Below are 14,866 nucleotides of genomic sequence, written 5' to 3'. Positions count from 1 at the left end.
CCTTAAAACGGGAAGTAATTAGGAATGAATGGATGCGCTGCATTCAGCGGCGGCGGTCTGAGCCCCACTTCCTGAAGGAGTTCCCTCCGCCGACTGCAAAATTGTAGCAAAGTTAGGGGAATCCCCGCGTACTGACGTCAGCACGTCAGGCTGTGCAAATTCTGGCTGGTCCAGTCAGAAGATATGTCGCTGAGTGTTAGCGCAGGGCCCGGATAGCTCAGTCGGTAGAGCATCAGACTTTTAATCTGAGGGTCCAGGGTTCAAGTCCCTGTTCGGGCGATGTATTTTTATTTTGTTTGCATTTCACTAGTGTGGCTGCTGGACCTCAATATAATATTTCGAAAGTTCTACAGAGTGAGCAAAATGTGAAATCCACAGACCCCCCCCCCCCCCCCGCCCCCGAGTTTCTCCAGCGATTTTTGTTCCAATTCACTATTTCTCAGTTATCTTCTTCATGAGGTTGACATAAATTTCAGAGGGTTGAGAAAATAGGCACAAGGGGAACCAGGGGGGTAACTTACACCACAAAGTTTATCTGGATGGTGTATGCAGATTTGATATTAACTTCCACTGCTGAACGGTTAGACTTGGTTAAACAGAAACCTGCTTGGTGGTGGGAAACATGAATTTGAATTTGAATTAAATTTATTGTCACACACAGTGAAAATCTTTCATACAAGGACATAAGTACTAGGAGCAGGAGTAGGCCCTGCGAGCCTGCTCTGCCAATCAATGAGATCGTGGCTGATCTTATCATGGCCTCAGCTCCACTTACCAGCACTCTCACTGTATCTCTTAATTCCTTTACTTTTCAAAAAATCTACCTTAGCTTTAAAAGTGTTTACTGAAGTAGCATCAACTACTTTCCTTGGTAAGGAATTCCATAGATTAACAGCCCTCTGCAGAAGAGATACGTTCTCAATTCGGTCTTAAATCTGTTCCCCCTAATCTTGAGGCCATACCCTCTTGTCCTAGTTTCAGCTACCAGTGGAAACATCCTACCTACTTCTATTTTATCGATTCCCTTCATAATTTTATATGTTTCTATAAGATATCCCCTCATTCTTGTGAATTCCAATGAATATAATCCCAGTCTACTCAATCTCTCCTCATAAACCAACCCCCTCAACTCCAGAATTAACCTATTGAACCTCCTCTGCACTCCCTGTAGTGCCAGTACATCCTTTCTCAAGTAAAGAAACCAAAACTGCTCGCAGTACTCCAGATCGGCCTCATCAGCACCTTGTACGGCTGCAACATAACCTCTCTGCTTTTAAACTCAACCCTTTTAGCAACGAAGCACAAAATTCCATTTGCCTTCCTAATTACCTGTTGTACCTACAGACCAACCTTCTGTGATTCATGCACAAGGACACCCAGGTCCCTCTTCATAGCAGCAAGCTGCAACTTTTTACCATTCAAGTAATAATCCTTTTTACTGTTACTCCTATCAAAATGGGTAGCACGGTGGTAAGCACTGCTGCCTCACGGCACTAGAAACCCAGGTTCAATCCCTGCCTCAGGTGACTCTCTGTGTGGTGTTTGCACATTCTCCCTGCGTATGCGTGGGTTTCCTCCCACAATCACGAAAATGTGCAGGTTAGGTGAATTGGCCATGCTAAATTGCCTGTGGTGTAGGGGAATGAAATCTGGGTGGGTTGTGGGTCGATGTGGACTTGTTGGGCTGAAGGGCCTGTTTCCACACTGTAAGTAATCTAAAAAAAAATGGATGACTTCACATTTATTAACATTGTATTCCATCTGCCAGACCTTTGTCCACTCACTCAATGTATCTATGTTCCTCTGCACACTTTGCTCTGCCACACACCTTAGTGTCAACGGCAAACTTTTGACACCATACACGTAGACCCCAACTTCATCTATATAAATTGTAAATAGTTGCGGTCTCAACACCAATCCCTGAGGCACTAGTCACTGATTGCCAGCCAGAATAGCATTCATTTATCCCCACTCTTTGCTTCCTGTTAGTCAACCAATCCTTTGTCCATGCTAATAATCTACCCCTAATGCCATGCAATCTTATCTTATGCAGCAGCCTCTTGTGTGGCACCTTGTCGAAGACCTTTTGGAAATCTAGGTACGCCACATCCACTGGGTTCCCGTTGTCCACCTTGCTCAAAATGTCTTCATAGAATTCCAAATTGTCAAGCATGACCCGCCCTTAATGAACCTATGCTGCGTCTATCCAACTGGACAATTTATTTTCAGATGCCCTGCTATTTCTTCCTTGATAAACAGACTCAAGCATCTCCCCACTACAGAGGTTAGGCTAACTGGTTTATAATTCCCCATCTTTCATCTATCTCCCTTTTTAAACAGTGGTGTCACATTTGCTGTTTTCCAATCTGCTGCGACTGCCCCAGAGTCCAGTGAATTTTGGAAAATGACTGCCGGTGCACCTGATATCTCTTTTAGTACACTGGAATGCGTTCCGTTAGGGCCAGGAGACTTATCTATCCTTAGCTCCATTAGCTTGCCCAACACTAGCTCTTCAATAATAATGATTGTTTCCAGGTCCTCACCTACCTTCATCTCTTTGTCACTTACTGTACTCCTCTGTGAAGACTGATACAAAATACCTGTTCAATGCTTCGGTCATTTCATCATATCCCATAACTAAACGCCCCTTCACATCCTCTAAAGGACCAACATTTACTTTGTCCATTCTTTTTAGTTTTATATATTTGTAGAAACTTTTGCTATCTGTCTTTATATTCTCTGCTAGTTTTTTCTCATACTCTATCTTATTTTTCTTTATAGATGTTTTTGTGGCTTTCTGTTGACCTTTAAAGTTTTCCCAACCATCTAGTTTCATGCTATTTTTGGCCACTTTGTCTGCCTTCTCTTTCACTTTGATAGCTTGCCTTATTTCCTTAGACACCCATGGCAGATTACCTCTCCTCTTACGGTCCTTCCTTCTCACTGGAATATACTTTTGCTGAGCACTTTGAAAAATTTCTTTGAAAGTCCTCCACTGTTCGTCAACTCTCCCACCATAATATCTTTGTTTCCAGTCTACTTTAGCCAGTTTCTCCCTCATACTATTGTAGTCTCCCTTGTTCAAGAACCCTGGTTTTGGATTTTATCTTTACTCTCTCTACTGTATTCTAAATTTAACCATACTATAATCGCTCCTTCCAAGAGGATTCCTAACTATGAGGTCATTAATTATTCCTGTCTCACTACATATGACCAGATCTAGGATAGCTTTCTCCCTCGTTGGTTCTATTTCATATTGTTCAAGAAAACTATTGCTGATACACTCAACAAACTCCTCCTCAAAGCTACCCTGACCGAGCTGGTTCATCCAATTGACATGCAGATTGCAAGGCCTCAGGGAAATGTGCAGAAGGGTGAGGAGGGGAAATGGGACGAACTGGATAATCCTTTCAAAGGGCCAGCACAGGCTAAATTAGCAGAATGGCCCCTGTCTGTGCTTTAACACTTTTGACACATTAACATAGTACCATGGGAGCAGGAGTAGGCCATTCAGTCCATTCAACACAATCTGTGATTCATCATTATCCTGGGGTTTGGCAACAGCAGCAATGGTTTTGAGCGTGGAAAATCATGTCTCACAAACTTTGTTCAGTCTTTTGAAGAGGTGACAAAAGAAGTTTGATGAAGGCAGTGTGACAGATGTCGATATGGACTCCAGCAAGGCAGCTGACAAGGTTCCACATGGTGGACTGCTTAGTAAGGTTAGATCACATAGGGTCTAGGGGAGCCAATTGGATAGAAAATTAGCGTGAAAGTTAGGAGATAGAGGGTGGTGCTACAGGGTTGTTTTTCAGACTGGAGGCCTGTGACCAGTGGTGTGTCACAAGGATCAGTGCTGCATCTGCTGCTTTTTCGTTATTTACATAAATGATTTAATACAGTTGGTAAATTTGCAGATGACACCAAAATACGTAGTGTAATGGACAGTGAAGAAGATTATCTCAGACTACAAGGGGACCTTGATCGGCTGGGCTAAATGGCTGAGGAGTGGCAGGTGGACTTTAATTTAGATGAATGTGAGGTGTTACATTTTGGGAAGGCAAACTAGGGCAAGACACATGCAGTTATTGGTAGTGTCATGAGGAGTATTGCTGAAGAAAGAGACCTGGGGTTCACAGTTCCTTGTAAGTGGAGTTGCAGGTAGACAGTATGGTGAAGAAGGCATTTGGCGTGTTTGCCTTAATTGATCAGAACATTGAATGTAGTAGTTAGGATGTCACATTTCAGCTATACATGATTTTAGTGAGGCCATGGTCGGAGTACTGTGTACAATTATGGTTTAGGGTGAGAGGGGAAAAATTTAAAACGGACCTAAGAGGCAACTTTTCACACAGAAGGTGGAATGAGCTGCCAGAGAAAGTGATGGAGGCTGGTACAATTACAACTTTGAAAAGGCATCTAGATGGGCATATGAACAGGAAGGATTTAAAGGAATATGGGCCAGGTGCTGGCAAATGGGTCTAGATTAGATTAGGATATCTGGTTGGCACGGGCAAGTTGGACCGAAGGGTCTGTTTCTGTGCTGTGTGTTGCTGTGACTCTAAAATTGTGATTGCCCTTTATAGGAAGGATATTGTTAAACTTGGAAGGGTTCCGAAAAATTTTACAAGGATGTTGCCAGGGTTGGAGGGTTTGAGCTATAGGGAGAGATGAATAGGTTGGGGCTATTTCCTTTGAAGTGTTGGAGGCTGAGGGGTGACTTTATAGAAGTTTAGGAAATCAAGAGGGGCATGGCTAGGGTAAATATTCAAGGCCTTTTTCCTTGGATGGAGGAGTCCAAAACTAGATGGTGTAGGTTTAAGGGGAGAGGAGAAAGATTTAAAAAGAATTTGAGGGGTAACCTTTTCATGCAGAAAGCAGTTGGGGCCAGTCGATTAGATTATTTTTAAAAGTGAGCTGGGCGTCACCCTTGTGGCTAAAGGGATCAATGGGTTTGGGGAGAAAGTCGGAATACTGAGATTGCATGATCAGCCATGATCATATTGGATGGTGATGCAGGCTGGAAGGGCCGAATGGCCTATTCCAGCATCTAATTTCTATGACAACACCACTGTTGGAGGTTTGATCTCCAATGGCAAGACAGAGTACAGGAAAGAGATTGAGTGCTTAGCGGCATGTAAAGGCACCAATCTGTCCATCAATGTCAGCAAAAGGAAGGAGCTGGTCATTGACTTCAGGAAGCTGAGTGGAGGACATGCCCCTCTCTGCATCAATGGGGCTGAGGTGGAGATGGTCGAGAACTTCAGGTTCCTGGGAGTGATGGTCACCAGCAATCTGTCCTTATCTACCCACATCGACGCAACAGTCCAGGAAGCACAACAACACCTCTACTTCCACAGGAGGCTAAGGAAATTCAGCATTTCCATAATGAGTCTTCCCAATAATTATAGGTGCACCTTAAAATTACCCTCTCTGAATGCACCATAGTGTGGTACAGCAACTACTCTGCCCAACACCACAAGAAATTACAGAGAATTGTGAACATAGCCCAGTCCATCACGCAAACCAGCCCTCCATCCATTGACTCCATCTACACTTCCCACTGTTTTGGGGACACAACCAACATAATCAAAGACCTGTCACACCTCAGTTATACCCTTTTCCACCCTCTTCCATTGGGCAGAAGATATAAAAGTTTGAATACGTGTACAAACAGCTTTTTCCCCACTGTTATTAGACTTTTGAATGGAGCTCTCAAATATTAATTCTGATCTCTGTCTCTCTGCTCCTTCTCTCTGGCTGTAACACTGTATTCTGCACTCTGTTCTGCCACACCTTTGCACTTTGTATGGTATGACCTGCCTGTAGAACATGCAAAACAACACTTTTCCCTGCATTTCAGTACATGTGACAACAACAAATCGATCAGTCAAGATGGTGGTGGGGGAGGATGCTCCAACTGTACCTCCTCCGCTCTTTCTGTTTCCTTCTCTTTTTTCTCTTTCTTTCCTCCTTTGATCTCATGATGGGTCCCAGGCTGGTCTTGTGGCAGGTCTCGGACTGGTGTCTTTGTGGCTCTCAGCCTGATCTCTCTGCGGTTCCTGGCCAAGTCTCTCTGTGGGTCCTGGCCTGGTCTCTCTGTGGGTCCCGGTCTGGTCTCTCTGTGGGTCCCGGCCTGGTGTCTCTGTGGGTCTCGGCCTGGTCTCTCTGTGGGTCCTGGCCTGGTGTCTCTGTGGGTCTCGGCCTGGTCTCTCTGTGGGTCCCGGCCTGGTGTCTCTGTGGGTCCTGGCCTGGTGTCTCTGTGGGTCTTGGCCTGGTCTCTCTGTGGGTCCTGGCCTGGTGTCTCTGTGGGTCCTGGCCCAGTCTCTCTGTGGGTCCTGGCCTGGTGTCTCTGTGGGTCCCTGCCTGGTCTTTCTGTGGGTCCTGGCCTGGTGTCTCTATGGGTCCCAGCCCAGTCTCTCTGTGGGTCCTGGCCTGGTGTCTCTGTGGGTCCCTGCTCAGTCTCTCGGTGAGTCCTGGCCTGGTGTCTCTGTGGGTCCTGGCCTGGTGTCTCTGTGGGTCTAGGCCTGGTGTCTCTGTGGTTCCCGGCGTGGTCTCTTGGCGTCGCTTGGCAGATTCTGGCCCAGTCTCTCGGTGGATCCCGGCCCGGTCTCTTGATGGCTTGTGGCGGGTCCTGGTCTGGTGTTTCATTGGTTCCCGGCCTGGTCCCTCGGCGATATGTCGGTCGGTCTCCCAGTGGCTCTAGGTGGTGCCGTGCCCGGGTATTTTTCCAAGGCACCGGGGGAGATCAGAGAGTTGGCAGTTCCAGCAGCAGCGACATTATCTGCAACAGTAGCGTCCAGAACAGACAGTAGAGGGAGGTTGATGGAGGACCCATCAAAGACTGTTGAACTTTTAACTTACTCCTTTACTTTCCTACTGTAAACTATGAAAGACCTTTAATGTAAACTATTACCTAAATCTATATTTTTATACTTTTCTATGCAGTAATGCTTAACCCTTTAACTCTCATTTCTCTTACTGCTTTGTACCTAACCTGTTTTGTACCCAGGTACCTTGGAACTTAAGATGGTGCCGTGTGTGGTGACATTTTACACTTGTCACTGTACTCCTGTACTTCTGCACTTGAGTACATGTGACAATAGAATCTAAAATCTAATACGAAAACATTAAAATTTTCAAAATAATTAGCAGTCTGGACAGAGTAGATGGGGGAAACTGTTCCTGCTCATAAAAGGATCAAAGTAGGGAGCAGATAAAAGGGAATTGCAAAAGAAGCAAATATGATGTGAGAGAAAGTTTTATTTTTCACTTTATTACAGTTTAGAATGCACTGCCAGGAAGTGGTAAGGCAGGTTTAACTGGGGCGTTCGGTAGTTATTTAAACACAATATTCAGGGTTATAGGGGAGGAGTGTAGGAATTGGCACTCAGTTGTGATCTTTGAGGAGAAAGTGAGGTCTGCAGATGCTGGAGATCAGAGCTAAAAATGTGTTGCTGGAAAAGCGCAGCAGGTCAGGCAGCATCCAGGGAACAGGAGAATTGACGTTTCGGGCATAAGCCCTTCTTCAGGAATCTCAGTTGTGATGCTTGTTTGAAGAGCTGGTACAGTCACGATGGGCCAAATGGCCTCCTTCTGCATTGCAACAGTTCTGTGACTCTGTGAAGTCCCTTCCTTGCTCTTCTTGCTCAGCAGTAACACTCCCTCTATTCAATTCACACCCAATATTGGACTATTGTTTTAGTCTGCCTGTTTATAAGAATGATCTCCAAAGAATTGTGGTTAAAATGTAAAGTAAACACAAGAATTAATTTCTGCCCCTCCCAGCTGGTGAAATGTCCTGGGCCCATCTTCCCCTGAAAGTCACTGGGTCCATCATCACCAAAATAACTGTGTGTGTTACTTCATCCTGCAGCACCCTCTGCTGGACATGGCTTTAATTACTCCCAAAGATTCTGCAGTGTCCTTTGCTCAACTCGAACTGTTAATACAGGAAACAAATGTAGGTGTCACTAACTCTGTAATCGTGTGTAAGAATGATCTTGTCTGTATAACAGTGTAAGTAATCGAGTCATAGATGTCTACAGCATAGAAAAAGACACCTTGAATTTGTGCTGGTCATAGAGTCATACAGCACAGAAACAGACCCTTTGGTCCAAACTCATCTATGTTGACAGACATCCCAATCTGACCTCGTCCCATTTGCCTACATTTGGCCCATAATCCTCTAAACCCTTCCTATTCAAATACCCATCCATTTGCCTTTTAAATGTTGTAATTGTACCCTTTTCCACCACTACTGTGTGGAGTTTGCATAATCTCCCCGTGTCTGCATGGGTTTCCTCCTGGTGCTCTGGTTTCCTCCCACAGTGCAAAGATGTGCAGGTTAGGGTGGGTTGGCCATAAATTGCCCACATTGTCCAGGGATGTGTAGGTTGGGTGCGTTAGCCGTGGGAAATGCAGGGATAACGTAAGGGGTAGATCTGGGTGGGATGTACTTCGGAGTGGATCTGTTCGGCTGAATGGCCTATTTCCACACTGTGGGGATTCTATAAAAAGCTTCCTCTGGCAGTTCATTCCATACACTCAACACCCTCTGCATGAAAAATTTTTACCCCTCAGGTCCTTTTAACTCTTCCCCTCTCCCCTTAAACCTATGCCCTCTAGTTTTGCTCTGTCCCACCCTAGGAAAAAGACCTTGTGTGTTTACGCTATCCATACCCCTCATGATTTTATAAGGTCACCCCTCAGCCTCTGATGCTCCAGAGAAAAGTATGCCCAGCCTATCCAACCACATTTCCTGATGAAGGGCTTTTGCCTGAAGCGTCGATTTTACTGCTCCTCGGATGCTGCCTGAACTGCTGTACTTTTCCAGCACCATTCTAATCTAGATTCTGGTTTCCAGCATCTGCAGTCATTGTTTTTACCTATCCAACCACAGCCTATAGCCCAAACTCTCCAGTTCTAGCAACATCCGAGTAAATCTTTTCTGCACCCTCTGAAGTTGAACAACATCCTTCCTATAGAAGGAAAATCAAAGTTGGGTGCAGTATTGTTACAGTGGCCTCACCAATGTCCTGTACTGTCGCAATATGATGTCCTAACTCCTGTACTCAATGTTCTGACTAATGGAGGCCTTCAGTATAAGAGTTGGGAGGTTATATTGCAGCTGTACAGGACATTGGTTAGGCCACTTTTGGAATATTGTGTGCAGTCTGGTCTCCTTCCTATCGGAAGAACGCTGTGAAACTTGAAAGGGTTCGGAAAAGATTTACAAGGATGTTGCCAGGGTTGGAGGGTTTGAGCTATAGGGAGAAGCTGATTAGTCTGGGGCTATCTTTCTTGGAGCGTCGGAGGCTGAGGAGTGATCTTATAGAGGTTTATGAAATCATGAGGGGCATGGACAGGGTAAATAGACAATGTCTTTTCGCTGGTGTGGGGGTGTCCAGAACTAATGGGCATAGGTTTAGGGTGAGAGGGGAAGAGTTTAAAAGGGACCTCAGGGGCAACATTTTCATGCAGAGGGTGGTGTGTGTATGAAATGAGCTGCCAGAGGAAGTGGTGGAGGCTGGTACAATGACAATACTTAAAAGGCATCTGGATGGGTATATGAATAGGACGAGTTTAGAGGGATATGGGCCAAGTGCTGGCAAATGGGACTAGATTAGGTTAGGATATCTGGTCAGCATAGATGAATTGGACCAAAGGATCTGTTTCCATGCTGTACATCTCTATGACTATGACTCTAAGTGTGCCAAACGCCTTCTTCACAACCTTGTCTACCCGTGACTCACAAGATGTTGAGTAAGCAGACAGAGGAGAAGTTGGCCCCGATCTCTGTCACGCTGCAGAAGCATGAACAGCAGCTGGGAGACCTGGAGAAGAGGATGGATGAGTTTGAGCACAGGGTCACAGTGGTGGAAGCTGATACCAGTTCCTCCAAGGATAGGATCCAAGCCCTCGAGATGCAGGTCCGTAGTTTGTGTGACCAAGTGGATGATCTTGAGAACAGGGGCAGGAGAAAGAATATTCGGATCGTCGGTCTGCCTGAGAGTAACAAAGGTGAGTGACCTGTGGAATTTGTTGAGGACTGGTTGCCGAAATTCCTTAAGTTGGAGGCTGGAATGAGAGGCTTGAAGATTGAGAGGGCTCACCGGGTCATGGCGCAGAAGTCAGGTCTGGGTCAACGTCCTTGTCCTCACCTGGTACGGTTCCATCACTATCTGGATAAGGAGAGAATCGTGGAAGCTTCCAGAATCCAGGGGAAGGATCCAAAGGCCCTAATTTATGCAGGCTCTAAGATCATGTTCTTCCAGGACTTCTCAGATCCAGAAAAGAAAATCCTATGACGGTGTCAAGAGAAGACTGAGGGAGCTTGGGATCCAGTACTGTCTGAGGTATCTGGCGATGCCTCGAATCATCTTAGATGGATCTGTACATCTCTTTGAGACATTGGACAAGGCAAGGGACTTTGTGGACAAATTAACCTAATCTGAACAATTTAGTATGCACAATTAGTAGTGTTGCTTGGGTATGTCTTTGCTTTTTAAAAAAAGAGAGGAAGCTCAGTTGGAGCTTTCTTTTCCTTTTGTTATTGGTAATAATCTGGTTTAAAGTATGTTTGGCGGCGGTTGCGATGTGTACTTTCAGTTTCTAAGTTAAATTGTACCAGAGGATGGGTGGGGTATTTACCCCTTTTTTGCTTTAAAAAAATATTTTTTCTTTACTCGTAGTGTTATTCCATGGTGTGATTACTTTCCTTTCTGCTTGTGTTTGCGATGGTCTCTAACTAGGAGGAGGGAAAATGGCTGGGATGGTTAGATGCCTACTTACGGACAGTTTGGGATAGATAGTTGCCCCCTTTGGGCAGGGGGTGAGTTCCCCTATTCAGCGCCGTTGGCACTTTATATGTTGGTTTATTTTTTGGTTTTTGTTGTATATAATCTTTGATAACTTTGTAGGTTGGTTAACTGTAGTGGTTTTAGTTTATGTAGTTTTTATGTTTGATGGATCATGTGACACTAAAGCTCAGCAATCTGTGGTTCGGGTTCCTCCTCTGTGGAATTTAAATGTACCTGCAGAAAGTTATCGCTAATGACTTGATTATATGGTGTACTTGGAACATCAAGGGAAGTCACTCACCAATTAAGAGAAAAAAGGTACATTTGAGTCTTAGAAAGGAGACATTGAAATGGACATTGCTTTGTTACAGGAGACACACTTGGATAATAGGGAGTATTTGAAACTACAGCAGAATAGCTTTGATCGGGTATACTTCCCATCTTTTAATACCAGAAGTAGGGGAGTGGCTATATTGGTTAGGAGAAATCTCCCATTTCAGTTACTGGAGTGCATTAAAGACACACACGGGACGTTTGTATTTCTCAAAGCCCTGATAAATGGGGAAGAATATGGTGTTTTAAGTGTTTATTGCCCTCCAGCTCATCCCCTCAAATTTTTGGTAAACGTGTTTTCTAAACTGATCAGTCTCGAGTCCCGGCATATCTTTATTGGGGGAGACTTTAACTGTCTCATGGATCCCACAGTAGACAGGTTGCCCAAAGGTCCCTCAATACCCTCTGTACAAACTAAACAACTAGTGGATCTGTGTGTGGAGTTAGGGTTGGTGGACATCTGGAGGCATCTCCACCCTACAGGCAGGGGTCTTATGATGTTTTCCAATCTGCACAGACGTCATACTAGGACTGACCTTTTTCCTGACCCCTGCGGCAACCCTGGACTGGGTGGCATCTTGTACAATTGGTAATATTACCATGTCTAATCACACCCCAGTGTACCTGTTGGTTAAGATTAAGGATGTTACAGTGAGTTCGAGGCACTGGCAAGTGGATCCTTTTATTCTCAAGTGGAGTATTTCTCTAGGGAATTTCGGGCATTCCTAGACATTACCTCAGGCTTAGTTAGTAGTTCATCCATCCTTTAGGAAACTGCCAAAGCCTATGCCCAGGGGGTTAGTTATCTTCTATTGTTACAGAGGACCAGATGGCTTCATAAAGGGCCACAGGTTCTCCAATAATGTTACGAGACTGCTTAATATAATTCAAGCATGCCAACAACAGTCAAGACAGGGACTGATGATTTCTCTATTTGCAAAGAAGGCATTATCCGGGTTGAGTGGCCTTACCTTTTCTATACTCTGGAATGGTTTGGCTTGGGCGAAGTCTTCATAAGATGGGTAAAGGTTCTCTACAGTGACCCACTCACTGCAATCATGATCACGGAGTACGCTCAAACAATTTTAACATTTTTAGGGGCAGCTAGCTGGGCTGTCCCCTTTCACCATTGCTTTTTACATTGGTGATTGAACCATTGATTGAGGCCAGTTGTAGGGATCCCAATATATCAGCTCCAGAAATGGGGTCATAATTACGTAAGATTTCATTGTACGCAGATGGTGTCCTAATTTTTTTGTCAAATCTAGCAGTTTCAGTGCCTCGCCTGATACAATGCATCTGCGCGTTTGGTGCCTTTTCGGGGTACCAGATCAATCTTGCAAAATCAGAGGCTATGCCTATGGTGGTCTTATGAAGGTGCTCGGTCTTGAGGGTGAATACTCCAGTTCTGGATCAGCTGTTCAATTCTTTGACAAAATCAAACAACACCTTCAAAGATGGGAGGCACTTCCGGTCTCGTGGTTGGGTCGGATAGCGCTTATTAAGATGAATATCCTCCCCCGTTTATTATACTCTATACGGATGCTCTCCCTGATTTTCAATAAGCAAACATTCAGGGGACTGAATGGCTGGTTCAGCACCTTTATTTGGCATCGTAAGCGGCCCCTCATTAAATTAGCTAAACTGCAAATGCCTCACAGATTGGGGGGAGTGGACCCTCTGGACATTAAAGCTACCAACAAGCTCGCTTTTATTCTACGTGAGTGATTGGGCTTGTGGGGACCCTCTTTCAATATGGCTAGATATCGAAGCCTCCCAGGCAGAGTGCCCCTTACCACCTTGCTATTTCTGGACAAAACAGGGACAGTTAGGGAATATTGCCATAACCAAATAGTTATCAATACTGTTAAAGCATGGAGGGCAATTCGACAGAGGGAAGGTAATATTGGCAAAAGATCTTCTTTTACACCTACAACGGGTATGCTAGGTTTTCAACCAGGGATCATAGATTCACAACTCAAAGGTTGGGCAGTTGGGGTGTGCCTTTAATGGGCGATTTATGTGAGGGAGACACAATGGTGTCTTTCGATCAGTTAGCACAGAAATACAAGCTATTGAACAGGGACCTCTTTCATTTTTTTCAAGTTACGGATTTTATTCAAAAAAAAACTACACTTTTGAATGTTCCCTACAAATCCGACATAGAGAGGAGGGTGCTCTGTGCTAAGAGTACACTTTGTGACAGCACTTTATATCATCAACTGGGGGGTGCCCTCTCAGATGAGTCCGATTGACTCTGCAGGGTATGGGAGAGAGAGCTAGGTGTTGAAGTCTCCTCAGAGGCATGGGAAGATATTTGGGAAAACGCAAGAAATATATCAATTTGCAATTGGACCCATGCTTTACAATTGAAGATCCTCCACAGGGTCCACTTGGCTCTGGACCATTTGTCAAAATTTAAACCAGGGGTATCTTCAACATGTCCCAAGTGCAAGGTCTATACAGGCACTTTTTCCCATTGTCTCTGTTCTTGTGGTAGGCTTCAAACATACTGGAGTGCTGTTGCAGATGCAATGGAGAGGACTTTGGGTGTAAGGGACCCGATTTCTCTTCTTCTTGGCCTGCCCAGTGTGCTTCCTGTAGATGTGCATAAGAAAAAACTTTTTAATATCCTCACTTACTGCACAAGAAAGGTTATTTTACTAGGGTGGGTATCCGAAAGCCCCCCCGGGCCTGTCGGGTTGGCGTAAGATTGTTATGGAGCATATCCCCCTGGATTTTCTCACAAGTATGGTACCCCACAAAACTGAGAATTTTTATAAGACATGGCAGCCCTTTTTGGAATACTTGGACATAGATTTATCTGCTACACTAATAAGTGCTTTTATATAGCTGTAACGATTGTGTTTTACGAGTCCATTATCCAGGGAGGAGGAACTGTGAATGTATGAGTGTTTGGCTGAGTTGAGTTATTACTATCTATTAGTTTGTTGTTGATTATTATTTATTTAGTTAAATAGTTCGTTGGGTTTTTTTATTCTATATTTGTCTATATATATTTATACAATTGTACATGAGGGCGGGTTGGGTTTCTTTTTCTTCTTTTTGTGTTCTTTCTTTGTATTGTTTTGTACTTGCTGTAAAACTAAAAAAATCTAATTTTTCAATAAAAATATATTTTAAAAAATTTCTGAAGGGGGTGATTCTCACTGGGATCCAGTTCCTGAAGGTGCTGTCTCTCACTGGGATCCAGTTCCTGACGGTGCTGTCTCTCACTGGGATACAGTTCCTGAAGGTGCTGTCTCTCACTGGGATACAGTTCCTGAAGGTGCTGTCTCTCACTGGGATACAGTTCCTGAAGGTGCTGTCTCTCACTGGGATCCAGTTCCTGACGGTGCTGACTCTCACTGGGATACAGTTCCTAAAGCGGCTGACACTGGGATACAGTTCCTGAAGGTGCTGTCTCTCACTGGGATACAGTTCCTGACGGTGCTGACCCTCACTGGGATACCGTTCCTGAAGGTGCTGTCTCCCACTGGGATACAGTTCCTGACGGTGCTGTCTCTCACTGGATACAGTTCCTGAAGGTGCTGTCTCCCACTGGGATACAGTTCCTGACGGTGCTGTCTCTCACTGGGATACAGTTCCTAAAGGGGCTGACACTGGGATACAGTTCCTGAAGGTGCTGACTCTCACTGGGATCCAGTTCCTGAAGGGGCTGTCTCTCACTGGGATACAGTTCCTGATGATGCTGTCTCTCACTGGGATCC

The 14,866-nt window shown here is 44.8% G+C and overlaps 1 non-coding gene across 1 annotated transcript; it reads left to right on the top strand.

The window, feature by feature from the left end:
• The first annotated feature begins 206 nt into the window (after positions 1–206).
• Positions 207–279, top strand: trnak-uuu (transfer RNA lysine (anticodon UUU)). The gene has a single exon. It is a non-coding gene; the product is annotated as a tRNA-Lys (tRNA).
• Positions 280–14,866: the final 14,587 nt, after the last annotated feature.

This window comes from Chiloscyllium plagiosum, unplaced genomic scaffold, assembly GCF_037043375.1.
Source record: "Chiloscyllium plagiosum isolate Xiang-an unplaced genomic scaffold, Cpla_swu_hap1 HiC_scaffold_2, whole genome shotgun sequence".
NCBI classification, from domain to species: domain Eukaryota; kingdom Metazoa; phylum Chordata; class Chondrichthyes; order Orectolobiformes; family Hemiscylliidae; genus Chiloscyllium; species Chiloscyllium plagiosum.
Note: the sequence above shows the minus strand (reverse complement) of the source record. Positions and strands in the feature narration are given on the sequence as shown.